The 12,843-nt window shown below is 45.4% G+C and overlaps 1 pseudogene; it reads right to left on the bottom strand.

The window, feature by feature from the left end:
* Positions 1–1,116: 1,116 nt before the first annotated feature.
* LOC125518277 (anthocyanidin 5,3-O-glucosyltransferase-like) lies at positions 1,117–3,032 on the bottom strand (annotated as a pseudogene).
* Between the last annotated feature and the right edge of the window lie 9,811 nt (positions 3,033–12,843).

Below are 12,843 nucleotides of genomic sequence, written 5' to 3'. Positions count from 1 at the left end.
CAGAATGATGCATGTAGCCATAAGAGTGCCTTCTCACCTACGTTACTGATTTGTCGTGCTACCTCGTAATGAAAGATGTCCTTTCTCATATATAGCTTCCCCCTCCACACAGGCCACTAACGTAGCAAGTGTTTTGTCTTTCACCTAACAGATATTGCCACACACTCTATTTGTACGTTTGGCTCTGATAAATTACACATAGAAATGGAAGGCATTGGGAACTTCTTGGACAATACCTGTTCAAGCTCCAACTACGAGATTCATGGTCTTAGGTTCATCAAGCACGTCCCGGACACAGGTCCTCAGAATCTTTCTATAGTGGCACGTCGAATAGCCTCGAGAGGTCCATTTCCATCTGAAGGGAGTCGTCACCGGAGATCTGTCATCTTGCTGCACTGCGCCGGCAGAAACGTACGACCCGTCTGACTACTTTCGGCATTTTGGAGCCACGCGAGGCACTCATGGCAGCGCTCCACGCCCACCTATGGAAAGATTTATCAGTATAGATAAAATTATGTATATCTACAATACCAAATATATACTGTATGAAAATCTATTTCATGATGATATATATTGATACTGATACTGATACTGATAAATCTTCCATAAATTTGATCAAAGTTGGATGCAGAGTTTCTGCACCCAAGCTCCGTCCACCCGAGCTCAAATGAGCTCGGCTCAACAGTAAAATCAAAACAAAATCGAAAAAAATTCAAAAAAATCCAATTTTTTTGGTGAAACATTGACAGAAGTTTTAATTTCTTGCAAAAATCGTCATGAAATCACATTCCTAGAAGGCGTGTCCAAAGAAAACAAAATTGGTACTATGAAAATGCCACTTTCAAAAGCATTTTGGAGTACTGATTTTTTTTACCACGCCTTACAGGAATGTGATTTTTTTTTCGATTTTACTGTTCACCGAGCTCATTTGAGCTCGGGAGCAGAAAGGCACTTTGGATCAAACTTTCCAAGTTTTGACCTATTTTAAATCTAATGTGCACTACATTTTAGAAATACATCTACTCATCTCCCATGTGAAGATGAAGCCATCCAACCCTCCAAATGTTGTGTCAAGGTCATAATCGACTCCCTGCCCTCGACTAGTTCGTCCTTGCCCTACCGCATGGCCGCCAGCATCCGCTCCTGCAGCACCATCCCGCCGCCAGACTCCGTCATCCACCTAACCTGGAACGTCACCTTGTGGGATTCAACCACCTCCTTGCCGTACCCTTCCACCGCCATGGCCAGACCCAACTCTTTCTCCAGGCAGACCCTGATAAGTGGTTGCCCTACGTAGAGCGGTCAGGCGAGCATGCGCACGCCGGCCATGACCGACTCTAGCACGGAGTTCCACCCGTGGTGCGTCAAGAAACAAACCACGTCATGCTCCACCACTTCGCACTGCGGCGCCCACGATGTGACGACGGCTCCTGAGCCCTTAGTCCGACGCGGAAAGCCATATGGGAGGAGAGCATCGAGGTCCGACTCCCGTGACTCGTCAGACTTCTTCATCGGGTCGTCGCTGGGTGGGCTCCGCACGATCCATAAAAACGTCTGGCCGCTCGCCTCCAGCCCAATGGCTATCTCTCTGATCTACCTCACGCTGAACAGACCGAGTCTTCCGAAGGAGACGAACACCACGCTGGCCTTTGCTTGCGTGTCCAGCCATGCGAGGGACTCATGGCCGCGCTCCACGCCCACCTCCTCCGACTTGACCAGTGGCCCGATGCAGTAGACGGGAGGCGTCGGGTGGCCCAGGGCCGTGCAGAGCTCGGCGCGGATGGTGTCCTTATCGCGCGCCTCGAGCGAGCGGAAGGTGTTGATGATGATGCCCTGGGACTGGCTGAGGTAGGCGGACACCCCCAAGAATCCCCTGTACGCCACGTCGTCACGGTCCATGAGTGGCTTGAGGGCCCGCGTCACCAGGAACGAGGGGATCCCTGGCATGTGCACCAGCTCCTCGCCCATGTCCCGAAAGCTGGCAGCGCTCTGAGTGTGCTGGACTGGGAGGTACAGGAAGAACGCGTGGACCTACGCGCCGGATGTGAAGAAGAAGTAGGCGCGTCAATCTACCCGCGCTCCAAGAAAACATCCACGATATGTACCGCGTTGGAGGAATGAAATAAAACAATATGTCAACATTTACGGCTATTTTCTCTGGCCCATCCAATCTTTAAAAATATTCACAAATAATATTTTATTAATTACGAAGACTCCGTACTGATACTCTGTAAGTTTCAAAAAAAGGATGTATCGATCTTTGGAACAACTGAATGAAGTGCATCATTGTTCATCGAACTATTCAGTAGTGTCACGTAGATCCTTAAAGAACGCCAGACCTCAGCGCCGGACATGAAGAAGAAGTAGGTGGGTACGCGGAGCTCCGCGGCGATGTCGACAACGACGCAGCAGAATAAGTCCACCACAAGGATCACCGGGGAGGCGCGGGCGAGGAAGTCATGAAGGTGCGGATTGGAGAGGTGGGCGACCTCGAAGGTCACCGCCTTGGGGTGGCCAGACTCCATGGGCGGGAGGTCGACCAGAGGGAGGTGGTGGAAGGAGATGGACGGGTTGGCTGCCGTGACGCCCGCAAGGAACGGCCCCGTCACTCCCGTGTCGTGCGGCAGCTTGACGATGAGGATTGCGAGGACAAGGCCGCGGGCCGCGAAGACCTTGCCGATCTCAATCATGGAGACTAGGTGGCCCAAGCCCTTGCAGATCCTTGGCGAACTTCTTTCGGGGCGCCGTGCTGGCTGCGGCGCCGTCCATGGCGCCAGCGATAGTCTGTTGGGTTGGTGAGCGCTGTAGTGTGGTGTCTGCTTCTGAGTGCAGAAAGTTTCTGTGGTGTGGATGGAGAGGACGAACGATGACGCCTGAACATTCGGAATTTGACCATGGCAAATCAAACTTTTTGATGGCAATTTTAGTGATGTAAGGATGGCAATTTTCGTTGGCAAACATGACAAATCCTTGCTTAGTGTATTTTTTGTCAGGAAATTGCCGTGCGTTTGACTTAAACTTGTCACACTCATGTCACTAAAATTGCCCTCGAAAACGTTCGATTTGCCATGGTTAAATCATCATTTCTGTAAAACAATATCTCAACACTTACATCTATTTTCTCGGTCCTTCCAATCTTAAAAAAATGTACAAATAATATTTTATTTATTCTGAAGACTATACCGATACTCTCTAAGTTACAAAAAAGAATGTATCGATCTTTGGAACAACTGAGTGAAGCGCATCAATGTTTCATTCAGTGGTGTCACGTATGTCCTTGAACTATGGACATCATCCTCCAGGTCCTCCAAATGTAGTAAATATTCCATTCAGGTCCAAATTCTACCAAGCCCCCTCTGACTGGGCACATTGCACTATGGACCCTTGACACGTCAGACAGGGCACCACAGGGTAACAACTGTTGACAGGAATATGGGACAATCCCCCCCCCCCCCCCCCCCCCCCGCCTTCGCCATCCCCACACGTTCTATTTCTAGATCGCCATTCCAACTCCTTCCCCAAATCTCTATTCGAGCTAGGTGGCCGGAGGTGCGTCGGCGATGGCTCTTGTGTGACGGCTCCATCAAGATCTGCCTCCACGGTTGATGAGGTTTCCCCGAATTATTTCCCCAGTTTGTCTGAATCGGGACCCGAGTTGTTTAGGTTCTTCGAAATTAGATTTGTTTTAGTAATTTGTTTTTCTTGCAAAGATAGCGATTTGTTGCTAGTCTTCGTTGTTGTATGCGGTGTTTATGACGTTAGATCCTCCACCCCCTTGCACGTAAGACCAAACTACACGTGAGCTATTTTTAGCAGAGATTCATCATAGTGCGTTGTTTTTTGGCGGAGGGGCAAACAAGAGATATCTAGATCAGCGTATTGACACAACTAATGACTCTCAAGTGGACACTTGGTCTCTGCTTGGGATTGCTAATTTTTTAAGGCAGTGTGGCTATGAAGATGTGACCTGGTTGTAAGCATATTGGTTGCTGCCAGCGAAGCGATTGTGTGATGGCATGTCCATGATTGTGTGTGATGTTGACGCAAATCATATGATGCATGTTGTAGCAAGATCAAAACTTTTGAACTCTATGTGCATGACAAAGAATTGGAGAGAATTTTTTAGCAATAATGAAATGAGTTGGCAAAAGTTTTAACTCCTACAAAGAGAAGGCCACTAGAAACTCCACCTTTTTATAAAAAAAGTCATCAACCCAAAGCAGAGAGCAAAGGTTCGGAGAATATTTGATAGGAGAGAGGCGGCTGCTTGAAACAAGAGTAATTGCTTACTTGGTGGTAAGTAATTTGCTGGTCCCCAAAGCACAAGGGTTTGTAGGTACCAGCGAGCTTTTCACCTCGGTGAGTAACCAAGATATCAATCCATGGAAGTTCTTGTCTCTAAAACAATTGGTAGCTCTGTAATGTGTGTGTGTGTGTGTGTGTGTGTGTGTGTGTGTGTGTGTGTGTGTGAGAGAGAGAGAGAGAGAGAGAGTACCGTCGTCGCCACCTACCTTCCCGTCCTCTCATTGTCATGCCGCTGCTAGAGACTAGTGGTTGGGCTAAGCCCAATCACTGGGCAACCTAGGTAGCACAGAGGGAGGTCTCTCCTCCATAGCCTACATTGGCAATCTGCAATCTATGGGCGACAACTTGATGCAAATGGTATAGTTTTGAAGCATGGTGTATTTGTCCAGGCGTCATTTGCCGATCTCCCACCCATAGGCGGTCCAGAACTCGGGCAAACGAGTGGTTGTTGCAATGAGCCAGAGTGTATTTGACTTTCAGGTCCGGCGGCATTGGAAAATATGTTTTGCCTACTGATTCTAACATCATATGCAAAGATGGCAGAGCAAGAGCATGGTGCGGGACCGTCGAAGCATCCCGAGAGGATATTTCGTAGTGCTGGGGACCTTCCTCCCTAGTGAATAATGTTGGGATCGCTGAAAGTGGTGGCGACAATACATGACGACTTCGACTTGGTGTTGCTTTTCAAGTACCTGATCTCGATTTCTGGGATCAAACACAAGGTCTGACCCTTATCGTTTATACCTAAGCAATGGTGGTGTTTTTGCGTCATTACCTTATTGAAGGCATTATTAGGATTTGTTCAAAATTGATCTTCAGGTTGAAAACCTAGGATTTGGTCTTGGGTGGTTGGACCCAGTGATGGCATCGTTTGAGCATCGTTTCCTTCCTGAAGGTGGTAATTCAAGAGTTCATTTGACATTGTCATTCTGATGTCCAGAGATGGTTGGTACCCATGCCCGTTGTTGTAGTTCACCGATTACAGTTTTGAGTGTTTTGTCTTTTAGAACTTTCCTTTTTTTTGGCGTGCTCATATCTGTATGTGCGTCCTAATAATGCAGAGACCGGGTGTGTACTTATTGTGTTTGTAAGCTTTATTTTGACTCAGTAAAATCCACCTTTTATAATAAAAATACACTGCATGAATATGCAAAGACGTGAAAAGAGTGTAGTTTAAGGCCTATCTTCTCCCACGAGCAAATTAACTGGTGGATTAGTAAAGGTGCGTGACCGCCTTTGCTAGTCGGCTAGTTGCACCTCGCCACAAAGTACAGGGCAAGTCCTCCCATTACGCTTCTGCCGAGGCCACGACAACAACAAGCTAGATGGAGGTTACAAGAAAGAAGGATTCGTGGAATCCAGTGGCCGAGCCGACGTGACTGATGAACTTCACTAGGTGTTGCCAAGAAGATTCGAGATACCTACTATTTCTGTTAGTAATTTATGAGAACCAAACATATGAAGACAATATGTGGCATTGCATATTAGCCAGGCTAGTGGCACGCAAGGAGTACGATATGTATGGGAGCTATTGATACTTAAATCTGCTAGTACAATATTGCCACTTTGTGTGGCTTAATGAAAAGTATGTGCTTGTAATGTGTAAGCCAGCAACTTGCTCGGATTTATTGTTGTAGAAATTTATAGTCATATGTGCACGGTTCTGCTCACCTATATATAATAACCATGGTGACCTCCATCAGTTTGATATGTACACGTGTGTGAAGAGAGGATGGTCCAACATGCATCTACTTAGGTTGGCACAGCCAAACAAGCATTTTCGATGTTCGCACAGTTCGAGGAGAAAAATCCCGTTGTCGATCAAATCCATTTCAGTAGTATCTTATATCTCCTTGCGACATTATCAGAGAAAAACTCCCTTTACCAAAAAATCCCGTTGGACATGGTGCTTGTCACAACACCAGAGAGCTTGTGTGCGAGCTACTAATCAACCACCTTTGCTTGGTACCTAAACCGTCGGGAGCGGTGGAGATGGATCGATCAGGCTAGAAGTTCTAATCCGCATTATCGGTGTGTTCTGCTTTGGGCGACTTCGCGTTCTTGCACGTCTCTAAGAAGTGATCGCCGGTTTAGGACTGCGCTAACAATGCCTTGACGACTCGGCTGGTGGCCACGAAAGCAAGGCACAAGGCCAGTGATTACTGCCCGCAGATAGAAAGGGCACTCATGAATGAATAATACCTTTGACGCACGACGTTCAGTGCGATGCAAATCCTTGCCGCTCGCTCACTCTTGAATCTGTGTCTTGCATTGATTCATTGATTACATCTAATATCCTTCAGAGTATCCCCAGTACAGAGAGTAGCGTATCTCTCTATCAATACACTATCTGGCTCAGTTCATCAAGTGACTTGTACTCGCCAGAAGTTAAGAAATGTACGTGAGCGGCTCAGCCGGCTCATGTTTTCTTGTTCGTCACATGGGCCATAATATAACCGGACTGGATACTGTCACAGCCCAGCATCGGCACAACATGAATCCGCAGTGCAATAAATTATGGTGCTGTAGTGGTTTTTATAATATCTGAACGGTTGTTTTTTGTTTTTCAACCGAGCCAAACAAATTACCAGAATAGTTTGTATTGTCTCAGACAAACACACCTCAATTTTACTCGCAGTGGACAATATTAGGTGAATTTCACAGTTATAATTTCTATACCTTTCTCATATTTGTTTGTGCTCATAATTTTATATTGAAATCGACATCTCATGAAAAAGGGGCAAATATTTGCACTGATCATCCTATGCACAAATAGTTCATAAACTTTTACAATAACAATTTATTTAACTGGGCCAAATTTGACATTTGTTTCTAGTAAACTAGGCCATAGTAATTTCCAGCCCATTTTTTATAGTACGGGTCAAACACAAAATATAGCTACCCATATTTTTATGTTCGCAACCTGCGGTTGGATGGTTAGGTGGACAATGTTATCACCAGCCCACCAGGGTTCAAATCCTAATGCTCGCATTTATCCTGGATTTATTGTAGGATTTCACGTCGAATACGAGGTGTCTATGATGACTTCGTAAAACTCAAGATTATATGCAAACTCAAGATTATATGCCGGCTTAATCCATCGGAGGTGTTCATATGGGTGAGTGTATGTGCGTATATATGAGCGCTTGTGTCCGTACTGATGTTAAAAAAAACTTAAGTTCGCCAAAACGCCTACTACCATACAAATTTTCACATTTTTTTTAAATAGAATGTTCCTCATTTGCTTACCTGCTAAATTTCAAATAGTGATATGAGCAGCACACGTAGATATGTGGTTCAAATTTTTTAGCAGCTTCGTTCGTTAATTTATGCACCTCCTTAGTTACTCGTCCACCTGCTGGACACGTCATTGATGCCCAATGCTAGACACGCCTTCTGGACATCTGCATCGCTAGCAAAAGCCATATTTGAATATCGTAATAGTCGTAGCTAGCAAATAATTCCAAAACCCAAGCCTAGCGCATTATGTTTGCTGATGTTTTTTTTACCAGATCTTTTGCTGATAAAATTCAATGCGATCCCCCGGTTCCTTCTCCAGCTATATCATGTGCCATGCAGGTCCCCCGGTTCCTTACTCTGAGACTCTAGCCTGCTCCGTAGAGTCCAGACAGTCGTTATATACATGCCCAGTACTTGTCCCAGGGGCTATTTTTTTTCCTCGCCTACACATAATATAGCTTGGTCCTATAAGACTTTACTAGTTGTTGACGTATTTTTGTGTGTGTTGCTGTCGGCTGTGTCCATCATATCAATGCAGAGACCAGATGTGCGCTCATCATGTTTTGTATCCTCTTGATGCTTTATGTTGAGCCAATAAAATTCACTCTTTATCGAAAAAAAGAAACGAACAAACTCCAGGCTGGCACACTGAGCGCCAATCAAACAGCGTCGTTGTATGGCACAGATTCAGTGCGCCAACGCTGCCGTTCGCTGAAAATCCGTTTCCCACTCGTTTAGCTATTCAAGGTGCCAAGAAAGAAGGATGCATGGATCCAGTGACCGAGCAGGCGTGCTTGATGAAACCTAAAACATGATCGTCACCACTAGACGTGCTGTTGACGTTGTCAGAAAAGTTTCCAATACCTTCCATTTCTACGAGTAATTTATTAGAACCAAATATACGAAAACAGGATGTGCCATTGTCTGTTTGTGTGTGAAGGCAAAGTGAGGACGAGGAAGATATATAGGAGCACCGTCGAGAATAAGGTACTCATGTATGATAGGTGAACATGCACCGTGTATCCCCTGCATCCTGCTCACTGGCGCTTGTGTCCCCGCTCAAAAAACGTCCCTTCGGTGTCGCTCCCATGGGCGACCGGGCAGCGCAACCTAGCGCCATAGCCGGGAGTACCCTCCTGGCGCAATGGGATTGTCGGGCAATTGGTGGTGGTGCTTGCTCTAGTTGGATTGATTGCTACGGTGACGGTGCCAGATTCGATCTCGGGCGGAGCGTCGGTCAGGCGGCGACCCTGGGCGGTCGTGGTGGCGGTCGTGGATCTCGCACCCATCTAGTCGGCCGAGCTTTGCCGATCAGAGGTGTGTGGAAGGGCCCATGAGGGGCGGCTAGTGGCCATCTGCTGGCAGTCCGACAGCTGTGTTCGCCTTCACAGAGCGGATCCGCGTGGATCCAGCCAGTTGAGGTGTCGGGATTGCACGATTGTATGTGAAAACGGTACGCGTCGACCTCGGTCATGGCGAAAGATGACGGCGTATTGGGTGTCGTCTCCTTACCGAAGACATCGGCAGTTGCAATCGTTGTCACCTTGGTGTCGTTGTTCCGGGGATAAACCTAGAAGACAAGCCCTTCAGGAACGCCCTCCCCCTTTGGGGCATCATCTCAGAGCAGAAGTTGGCTGGAGGGGACATGAGGCGGAGCGGTAGTGCATCTATCCCATCGACTACGACGATTGGTCTCGACAGCATGGCATACTGGAGCCTTGGCGACGGACGCGTGTTGATGGACGCACGCAAGTGGTGGTGGTGTTTGGCATCGTGGTGGCATCGATGGCAATATGGCCTAGCAAGATGAATGCATTGATCACGCCTGAAGGTGGGATGGCTGAAGATGATGGCGGCAAATTCTAGAGTGTTGAAATGTGGTGCATGCCGAGGGTCTGCTAGATCAGTTGGTGCTCTCAGCTTGCCTGCGGGCGGCATGGTGAGGCCACTAGATTAGATGTCGTTGATGCGAGGTCGATCCAGCGAGTGTAAATGTAGCGATTGTTGTTGCCACGAAGGTGACTTTGGATTGATCCATGTACTTGCTTTCTTGAGTTCTGTTGAATAATACAACAAAAATGGTTGTATGCATCGCTTGATGCACGCAAGGAGGGCGGGGGGGGGGGGGGGGGGCGGTTATCAATACGGGGATCTTACTATTGGGGAAAAAATCTTAAATTATGTGAAACAAATAATGTCAAGGAAATAGATAAATATATCTGCAGAGCTAGGCGCCTAGATGTTCATCCCAGTATTTGGGATCAAATGTTAATTATTTGGCATGGCTAGTACCGTGGGACCATTGTTAGACTGCTAGCTGATTGTTTGAAGCTCTGCGTGCACATTTTATCATGTGAAATCATCAACCACCTTCTTATTCAGTGACCTAGACCAAAACCTTTAGTCGTGGTGTTAACAGTTCTTCAAGAGCTTTCGGCTCAATGGGATGCATAGTTAGCTCCTAGGACTCATGGCCACAGGTGATATTGAGTTGGCGTGATAGTGAGTAATACCAATATTGTTGGGGGCTGATCTTGTGGACATAAATCATGTGGCTTCTCTTTGAACTTTAACTTTAACTTAACATAATCACTAACTACAGGGGGTGTCACCTGTTTTCATTCGTGTTGTTTGGAAACTGCTTGTTCCACCTAGAACACATGGCTTTCTTACTAGTAGAAAAAGGGTCAAATGTGAGACATATTAGTCCCGGTTTGCATTGGAGCCGGCACTAACGTGTCCATTAGTGTTGGTTCAAACGGCTAGGCGGGAGGAGATCTTTAGTACCGATTTGTTTAGAGAGCTAAATGACCATGAAATTGAAAATCACTACAAATGAACTCTGAAAATGTTGAAATTTGGCATGGTATCATCATTTCACCCACATAGCATGTGCAAAAAAGTAGAGAGGGTTACGGCAAAAACTGGACGCACTTCGTGTACAAACTGGACAATCTCTTTCGGAGTATCAGGGTTTCGGACGAAAACTCGTCTGTTACACGGTTACTTCATTTTTTAAACTTATTTGAACTCAGACTTTTTTTGCGTTCAGTATGCATCATTCAAAGTGACATCGTCAATTTTCAACCTTTCTGACATCATTTGCTCTTTTTCAGTCATTTAATGATTTGTTTAAAGAACTAAATGACCGTGAAATTGAAAAATCACTACAAAATGAACTCTGAAAATATTAAAACTTAGCATGGTATCATCATTTCACCCACATAACATGTGTGCAAAATAGTAGAGAGGGTTACGACAAAAACTGAACGCACTTCGTGTACAAACTGGACAATCTCTTTCCGAGTATCAGGGTTTCGGACGAGAACTCGTCGGTTACACGGGCACTTCATTTTTTTAAACTTATTTGGACTCCAGACTTTTTTTGCGTTCAGTATGCACCATTCAAAGCGACGTCGTTAATTTTCAACCCTTTCTGACATCATTTGCTCTTTTTCAGTCATTTACCTATTTATTTAGAGACCTAAATGACCGTGAAATTTAAAATCACTACAAAATGAACTCTGAAAATGTTGAAACATGGCATGGTATCATCATTTCACCCACATAGTATGTGCAAAAGAGTAGAGAGGGTTACGGCAAAAACTGGACGCACTTCGTGTACAAACTGGACAATCTCTTTTGGAGTATGAGGGTTTCGGACGAGAACTCGTCTGTTACGCGGTTACATCATTTTTTTTTAAACTTATTTGAACTCCAGACTTTTTTGCGTTCAGTATGCAGCATTCAAAGCGACTACATCAATTTTCATCCCTTTCTGACATCATTTGCTCTTTTTCAGTCATTTACCGATTTGTGACAGGCTCACAGGGCAGCGTGTAAAGTTAGGTCCAGAAGCCTACTTTAGAGATAAGCTCGAAGAAGCAGCCGCGGCTGGGTTTATAAACCAGTGCGGCTGCCCTTCGCTCGGCGAGGTGGGACTAAAGTTTGCGCACCGCAGCGCGCCCCTATAGTACCGGTTTGTGGCTCCAACTGGTACTAAAGGCCACCCTCTCTTTCGAACTATCAGGGTTTCAGACGAAAACTCTCTTTCGAACTACTTAGAAATAAATAGAAGAAAACAAATAAAATAGAAAAGAAAAAAACTATATAAAAAACTACTCAGAAATAAATAAAGGAGAAAAGAAAAAAAAACTATATGAAAAAACTACTCAAAAATAAATAGAAGACAATAAATAAAGCAGAAAAGAAAAACATTATATAAAAACTACTCAGAAACAAATAGAAAAAAATAAATAAAGAAGAAAAGAAAAAACTACTCAGAAATAAATAGAAGAAAATAAATAAATCAGAAAAGAAAAACTATATAAAAACTACTTAGAAAAAATAGAAATAAAATAAATAAAACAGAAAAAAAAATTATAAAAAAATTTGTTGGGGCGTTGTCCAGTGGGCCTGCTAGGCCTTGGGCATGTAAATTCAGGCCCACAAGGGCCAGCAGGCTCATAGGACAGCGCTCCATAGTTAGGCCCAGAAGCCTGGTTTACAGAGGAGTTCGATAGAGCAGCCGTGGCTGGATTTATAAACCAGTGCGGCTGCCCTCCGCCCGGCGAGGTTGCACTAAACTTTGCGCACAGCAGCACACCCTTTAGTACCGGTTGGAGCCACGAACCGGTACTAAAGGGGGCGCTTCCCGTCGCTTGACCTGGTCAAAATTGGCCTTTAGTACCGGTTGGTGGCTCCAACCGATACTAAAAGCCCCTCATATATATAGCACTTGCGAAAAATTCAGTTTCATCTTCCATCTCCAACCTCTCTCCCGTCCAGCGCGCGCCGTCGCCGTCGCCGCCCCCGCCGCCCATCGTCACCGTCTGGCGCCGCCCCCGTCGCTCGCCGTCGCCGTCGCCGCCCCCGCCGCTCCCCGTCGTCCCCGTCGTTGCAGTCTCGCCCTCGCCGCCCGTACGCCGCCGCCCTCGCACACACACACACACACACACACACACACACACACAAACACGTACACGCACGCGCGCACACACACACACACACATTTTTTTTACTTATTTTCTGTTTTTTGTTTTTTAGATTAATGCATGTCAAATTGTTAATTAGATGATTGAGTTAGATGAATTAACTAGATAAGAATGTTAGAATGTTAATGTTAGATGAATTAGATAGAAAATTTAAATATTAATGTTAATTGTTAGATGAATTAGCTAGATATTAATTAGGTATATGAGATTATTTGAACTAGTTGAATCAATATAACTAGTTTATTTTTAGTAAATGCTTAGTTGAACTAGCTAGTTGAATTAGAACTAGTTTATTTTTAGTAAG

Source organism: Triticum urartu, chromosome 7A, assembly GCF_056163025.1.
Source record: "Triticum urartu cultivar PI428250 chromosome 7A, HENAU_Tu73, whole genome shotgun sequence".
Taxonomy (NCBI): Eukaryota; Viridiplantae; Streptophyta; class Magnoliopsida; order Poales; family Poaceae; genus Triticum; species Triticum urartu.
This window is presented reverse-complemented; position numbering and strand designations above follow the sequence as displayed.